The sequence below is a fragment of the Silene latifolia genome, chromosome Y, assembly GCF_048544455.1.
Source record: "Silene latifolia isolate original U9 population chromosome Y, ASM4854445v1, whole genome shotgun sequence".
Classification (NCBI taxonomy): domain Eukaryota; kingdom Viridiplantae; phylum Streptophyta; class Magnoliopsida; order Caryophyllales; family Caryophyllaceae; genus Silene; species Silene latifolia.
The window spans coordinates 305437596-305445533 of record NC_133538.1 but is presented as its reverse complement, the minus strand read 5'-3'; the positions used below and the strand labels follow the sequence as shown (position 1 = coordinate 305445533).

Here is a 7938-nt window from a genome sequence, read left to right as displayed (position 1 = left end):
ATTTAGCCCCCGAATTACCATTGTTTCCATGCTTTTTAGTGCCTATTTGGGTCATTTCTTATCTTTAGTTCTTTGTTTTGCATATTCTTTGAGATTTTGATCCCTTGGTAGGAAAGGAGTAAGAATCTTGCATTTTCATGGCAAAACAAGGCTAAATTGATCATATTCAATGACCAAGCATCAAGGAGAGACAAGACTAGAAGGCCTTTGTACATAGCATAGTAGAAGAGCATTGTTGAGAAAAGGATCCTTGAGTCCCCAAGGAAATCCCCAAGGAATTCATGAAGAAAAGGGAAGAAAAAGAAGAAGGAAAGCTGTTGAACTACAATCCGAACGGATTGTAGAGAATCCGTCCGTCCTCGCCCGATCCGAGCGTCCTCACCAGAATCCGCTCGGATTGCCCATGCCCATCCGAGCGTCTTGTTCCTTGATCCGCTCGGATCGTCCATCCTGATCCGACCGTCCCGACTCCCACCGCACGGATCACAAAGACAAAGACAGCTTTCGTTCTTCAAGCTACGAAATGAAGAAGCCCTTCTCTCGGATAATCCCGGAGGCTCCTTGCTCAACTTAAAAAGTGTAATTACTAATTTAGCCCTTAGTTAACCCTAATGCATCCTCCCTAATTTTCACTATAAATACCCCATTAGTCTAATTAGAGGAGCATGTTCTTCTTATCAACAATTAGTGTAGTTAATATCAATCAAATCTCTCTTCAATATTGTAATCAAATATTAATCAAGTTTTAATCCAAGTTTTAGTTCTTTAATCTCTCTCTTGTTCTTACTTTATTTTGGGTAATTGAAGATTATTTGGGTTATTATTGGGAGATTGACAACCTCTCAATCTAGGATTCAAGTACTTCTATTATTCTTGCTTTATTATTGGAATCATTAGTAGGTATAATCTCTTAATCCCTTTTTAATTATTGCTAATTACTTTCATTTATTCATCATGTTTTATTATGTTAGTATGATTGACAACCTTTCTAGCATGATCAATATGATAATGAGTGAGTAGTCTCTTAGCTAGGGTTTAATGGGTGATTAGGGGAAATCAACATGGGGAATGATTCATGCTTAAATTAATATGCTTTCATATCTTATTTGCTTGCTTGTTTTGATCTTAATACATGCACATGTTATATTTGATGAAATGCTAAGCCTATGAATCCTTGCATTTACTATCATCTTCTATCCTTTCAACTTGACTTGTAAGACATAACCCAACTCGAGTCTTGTTAGACCATGCATGTGTTAAGTAGGGAAGATTAAGTCGACTTGTAGGTGTTGTACAATCCAAGAGATTCGGCTCCGGGACCCAAACTTTCCTAGGATTGTAAGATATAACCCAACTCAATCCATCACAACAATAATTGCTTGCTTATAATTTGAGAACATGTTTGTATGATCATATCCCATGATTCCCCTATGAACCCATGACACCCTAGTGCTTTTAATCAATTGTTTACACCCTAATTTCATTTACCTTGTTAGTTTATTTTCATTGCTATTTTAGTTTAGTAACCTTCTACATCAACCCAATTTGTGACACCCCTAGACACCACTAGTTACAATAGAATCTTCATTTCAATACCCGTCCCTTGGGATCCGACCTTTACTTGCCTCTTTACTAATTGTAGAGTTGTTTGTGAAGTATAAATTGTGTTTTGTATCGACCATTGACCAACGACCACATATGCTTAATTGTGAACACCAAATGGCTCCGATCAAAAATGGCGCCGTTGCTTAGGACGGTGTTTAATTGATTTAAGATTTCTTTTATTGTTTTTAGTTGTGTCTTTTTCACCTTGGGAAGTAAAACTCCTCAAGGTTTGTTCTAATTGTTTTTGAGTTGTTTGATATTTTGCATGTCTAGAAGGATACAAAGAGATTTGTTACCTTTTGACCGTGAAATCGAAAGAACCTTGACGAATAATAGGAGACTTGTTAGGAGGAATTTGGGAGGTGTTGGTGAAGTTGTTCAACCCACTAGTGAGTTTGTCAATCCTTTCGCAATAGAAGGAGAAGAGAACCCATTAAACAATACCACACAAAATCCACCTACAATGCCTAAATTCTCGTCACACTCTATACCCACCGAGGAGGATCTACCAAATGGTACTCCTACCCCACAACATCTTACCGGAAACTTTATTGCCAAGTCCGCCTTCATTCAACTAGTTGAGAGGAGCCAATTCGTGGGAATGCCTAGTGAGGACCCTCATTCTCATATGGAAACATTTTGTGATTATTGTGAAGCTATCTCTCAAACGGGCGTGACTCAAGACCAAATAAGATGGGTCTTATTTCCTTTTTCGTTAATCGGCACCGCAAAGCAATGGTTGAAGGGCCTTGATAAGGCCACCCTTGGAATAGATTCTTGGAAGAAGCTAGCTCTAGCTTTCTACAAAAAATTCTACCCACCGGAGAAGACCAATATGCTAAGAGCTCAAATTACGGGTTTTAAGCAAAGGGATGAAGAATCTTTGTATGAAGCTTGGGAGCGGTTCAAAGGTATTTGTCGCTCATGTCCTCACCATGGACTTAGCGAATGGTTTTTAGTGCAACAATTTTGGAATGGTTTATATGAAGATTCAAGGAACATTCTCAATATGGGATCAAATGGAATGTTCACCGAAGTTGATGACAATCAAACATGGAACAAGATTGAGGAAATGGCGGTCCATAATTCGCAATATAGTAGGCCTCGCAAGGCTACTAGAGGAGGAAAGTATGAAGTGGACACCGTTACTCAATTGGGTGCTCAACTTAGTGCTCACATTGACACAATCAACTTGAAGTTTGAACAAGCTATGGCTAGACTTGAGGAAAGCTCAAAATCATCAAAGCATCATGTCAATGCCATGACGGCATCCTCATCAATCCCAAGCGGGATATGTGAGAATTGCGGAACCTTGGGTCATGACTCAAGTGAGTGTAGGGGAACAACCGAGCAAGTCAATGCTTTCCAAGCTTACAAAAGTGGTACCCCTTATTCAAATTTTTACAATGAAAACACCAAGTTCCATCCAAATCTCTCATACAAAAGCCAAAATGTTCAAAACCCTCAAACAACATACACTCCACCACCCATGAGAAATCAAAATCAAAGACCCTTTTTTAATCAAAACCAAGGTTACCAAAATCAAAACCCATACAATCACCACAATGACCAAAGTTTTGATGTCCAAAAAGCGGTCCTTCAAATGCAAAAGAATCAACAAGAATTTTTCACCCAAATGCAAAAAGATAGCCAAGCAAAAGACACCACCATCAACAACATTCTAGCTCACACCAAGATGTTGGAAACACAATTGACCCAACTAGCATCTTCGAGCTCACAAAGACAAAAGGGGCAATTACCACCTCAAGGTAATCCTCCTAGACATGAAACGGTTAATGCCATTCACTTGAGAAGTGGTACAAGATATGAAGCACCGAAGGAGCAAGTTGAGGATGAAGTTGTGAGAGCTAGTGAGAATGAAGTTGTGGTGCAAGGTCCCAAAGAAAGGGAATCATCAAAAGAAGAAAGCTCAAAGAAAGATGAAGACAAAGCCAAAGAAAAGGAGCCCATTGTGATTAGACTTCCTTTTCCAAGTCGTCAAGCCAAGCCTAAATTTGATGATCAACTTGGAAAGTTCATGGAAATTGTGAAGAACTTAGAAGTCTCAATTCCTTTCACGGAATTAATCAATCACGTTCCGGCCTATGCAAAGTACATGAAAGATATCCTCACAAAGAAGAAGTCAATCCGGAAACTTGAGACTATCGCCTTCACCAAGGTGAGTAGTGCAATACTTCAAGGGAGTTCACCTCCAAAGTTAAAGGATCCGGGAAGCTTCTCAATACCGTGTACCATTGGCGACACAACGATCAACAAAGCCTTATGTGATCTAGGGGCTAGTGTGAGTGTCATGCCGTACTCGGTAAGTAAAAGGTTGGGAATGGGAGAGCTTAAATGTACCAATATCACTCTTCAAATGGCCGATAGATCGACGAAGACACCGCTAGGGATATGGGAAGATGTCCCCGTGCGAATTGGGAAGTTTTTCATTCCGGTGGACTTTGTCATTATTGATATGGAGGAAGATTCCAACATTCCAATCATCTTAGGAAGACCTTTCCTACACACACGCGGTGCGGTGATTGATGTGAAACATGGAGAGCTCACTCTAGAAGTGGGAGATGAAAGCATAACTTTTAATCTTGACAAGACCATGAGAGCTCCTCGTTTGCATGAGCCATGTTTCATGATTGATCATTATAGCCGGAAAGATGAGAAGAAGAAATCGGAACTCCAATGGAGGAAGAAAGTTGAAGATGCTCCATTCAAAGAGCAAGTGAATTGTGACAAGGAGAGCTTGCAAAGCTCATCAAAATCAACCAAGGAAGAAGATGATGGCCTCATTGGCCAAGAGAAGAAATTGGGAGAGTTGTCTCCATCCAAGCAAGAGATTTTCAATGATCAACTCAATGAAGTTTGTGGTCTTTGGGACGATGAAATTTGAAGGGATCTTTAATCCCTACATTGGGCATGCCATCGATCATGATCAACAACAAGGACCACGGTCTATTGAGGACCTCTACCATAACAATGAACAAGCTTTTAATTACTTCTTCGAGGTGTTGAGCAACATCAACAACACCTTGAACATGCCTCCTTGACATCTCATCAAGAATGAGAGTTTGGTGGAGTCCTCCCTAAACCACCACTTGTAAATATTTCTAACTCCCTAAATTACATTTCAATTTTCGTATTGCATTTTTGTCATTTTTGGATTTATTTTTACTTTGATCAAAATAATTGTCATGAAAAGAGAGAAGTGAGGGAGGGACTAATGATTTTAATTGATGTGTAGTGCTTTACCTTAGTGTGGGGATGGCAATTGCCTAGGCTATTCATGCCTTAGTAGTGCCCCCACAATGAAGAACACAAGATTTGAAAGAAAGAAAGAAAGAATGATAAGGGAATGCGTTGGTGCACGGATGGAACTGAATCCGTGTACACAAGGACCAATCCGAGCGGATTCACGAGAATCCGCCCGTCTTCAGAGGATCTGAGCGTCCTGCTGAGAAGACGCCCGTCTTGGGCTGAGCTGAAAACTGCAAAATTCTTGACTGTTGAAGAATCCGAGCGGATTTCTGGAAAGACGCCCGTCTCACAGAATCCGTCCGTCTTGTGATCAATCCGTCCGTCTTGCAGCTGAAGAAAAACAAAGAAAAATCTCTGGACAAGAATCCGTCCGTCTTAAGCGAAATCCGCCCGTCTCACCCAAAAAGAATCCGAGCGGATTACCCAGAATCCGCCCGTCTTTAGGCGGGATTTTTGAAAATTTGAAGCTGCAGAATCCGAGCGGATTGCGCCTAATCCGCACGGATTGTCCCTGCGTCCTAATATTGTCGAGTTCTTTAAATACCCACCCCACCTTCATTCATTCATTCATTCACTCATAAACACTACCCATAACATCAAAACCCTCATCCTCTCCATCTCAAAATCAAAAACCCTCAACAAAACTCACCAAAATCAAATCAAACCATCTTTCAAATAACAAATCAATCACTCCATCTTCATTAACAATAAAAACCAAGAACAAAATCTTCACCTTTGAATTGATTTTTGTTCTCATAAAGGCAAAGCCTTTCACTTTCAAAATCGATTTGGGCATTCTACAAATTGAAGATTTTTGATCTTTTTCTTGGTTAGCTCATCAAATGGCAAGAACAAAGGGAGCAACAAAAGCAAAGGCAAAGGCAACAAAGGCACCAAAGACTACAACTCTCTCTCAAAGGCAAAAAGCTCTACAAATGAAGAAGGCTTTGGCAATGGTGGTATCAACACCAAGCTTGGAAGTGCAACCACCTCAACAAATTCCTATGGAAGCATCACCCTCTACTCCGGTAATTAATCAACTCTTGCATTATCCGGAGGTAACATTCATTTCCGACTCCCATAGAAATACATTTGTCAAGTTTGCTATGAGACAAATTCAATCCACCAAATTCATATGCCAAGATACTTTAGAGAAGTTGGGTGTTCTTGAACAAACAAGAGTCTTTTTCAATGCCATGGGTTTAAAGAAATTGTTTGATATGAAGGAAGTAACATACCCCTCCCTTGTCTTGGAATTCTTAAGTTCCTTAAAAGTGACAAAAGTTGAGAATAGGGAAAATATTGAATTTCGTCTAGTAGACGCATTACCTTTCCGGAATTGGGTGAAATTTTGGGTCTTAGCGATGAACATAAATTTTATAAGCAATATGGGAAGTATGATCCCGAGCCTCTTTGGGAGGCAATATCCGGGAAGAAATTTGAAGATTTTAAAGCTTGTCGTGCTCTTTTGGTCCATCATCCGGGCATAAGAATATGGCACAAAGTTGTGGGAAATACCATAATTGCTAGAAAAGACACCAATCATTTCACGGGACTCGATTTTATTCTCCTTGAATCAACTTTGAATATTGGAAGAATTCACACCAAGCCTTACAATTCTTTGAGGCTATTGGTTGATATATGGCTCCATATAGATAGTGGGAAGAAGGGTCAAGCCGTTATTGTTAATGGCGGCCTTGTCACGGTCCTAGCCAAGCACTTTGATCCTAATTTCAATGAGGATAGCAAGTACAAGGCTAAGGATGGTGGCCATCTTATTGATATGTCCACCTTGATTAACAAGTTTAAGTGGGTTGTTCACAATTCCCTTGATACCAAGTATGGGTGGCTTACAAGTGAGGCTCGATCATTCACTTTACCCGCAAAGATTTGCCGTCTTAGTGTCCACCGGACCAACTATTTACTTCCCCTATCCGAAGAAGCCGAGTACATCATTCAACAACAAAAGGGTGATCATGAAACCCCCTCCTCTTCCATTGTTATACCACCTTACCCCTATGATTATGAAGAGTTCAAACCGCAAGGAGTTGAGATTGGAAAAGATTATGTCACTCTTCTAATGCAAGCCATGCACAAGAAAGCTTATGAAGATCGGAAGAATGCTTATTTGGCTCAATATCCTCCCCTCCTACATCTAGCTAGGCAAGGACTCCTTGATCCATCTTGTCCTTTGCCTAGTTGGGCGGATAGAGAAGCCTTGTTTCCGGGTGCATCTAGGGACGTGGTGGAAGACAATGAGGTTGTTGGAAATGATGAGGAGATTGATGATAATATTGAGGAAGAAGCAAGTGGAGATGAAGAAAGAGATGGTGAAGATGGTGAAGATAATGATGAGGAAGATGATGGTGAAGAAAGCAAAGAAGAAAGTGCCAAGGAAAGTGGCAATGTGACCACTTCTCATGAGGGAAGTGGTGATGATAGTAGCATGATGGAAGACTAGCCTTGGAGACTCCTACTCTCCCACGGTTTGTCTATATCTCTTTGTATTTTATTTCATTTTGATCATTTTTGGTTTAGTCCTAGCAACATCAAAGGACTCACACCTCGGTTCCTTTGAGGTGTTCTTTATTGTTCCCACTTTTGTAAAATCCAAAATGACAATCTAGTTTCATGCATAGCATAGCATGTGCATGAACTCCCCCATGCTTTGACATTAGCAATAGTGTCTTACTTGGTTTGGGGAAGTTAATGCATACGCAACAGGAGGTAATTTAAATTATCCTCTCCGTCATAACAAAAACCATGCATCATGTAGTATAGCTTAGTGTAGAATTGCATTTAGTATAGAAATCATGCATCATTCTTTGCATAATTTCCATCATTTTGGCCATTGAGGACAATGCCCATATTAGTGTGGGGATGGGAATTCTAACACTTAACTTTTATTCAAAAACCATAAAAATTGAAAAATTTCAAAAAAATCATAAAAATTTGAAAAATTGAAAAACCAAAAACATGTTCATTTCCTTTGTATATATTGTCTTGTATATATTGTGTTTGTTTCATCCTTGTTCACTTTGATTGACTACGCCACATCTGAGA

General features: G+C 39.9%; 1 non-coding gene across 1 annotated transcript; it reads right to left on the bottom strand.

Annotated features, from left to right (window-relative positions):
• Positions 1-2440: 2440 nt before the first annotated feature.
• LOC141636988 (small nucleolar RNA R71) lies at positions 2441-2547 on the bottom strand. Its single transcript, XR_012541553.1, has one exon. It is a non-coding gene; the product is annotated as a small nucleolar RNA R71 (small nucleolar RNA).
• Between the last annotated feature and the right edge of the window lie 5391 nt (positions 2548-7938).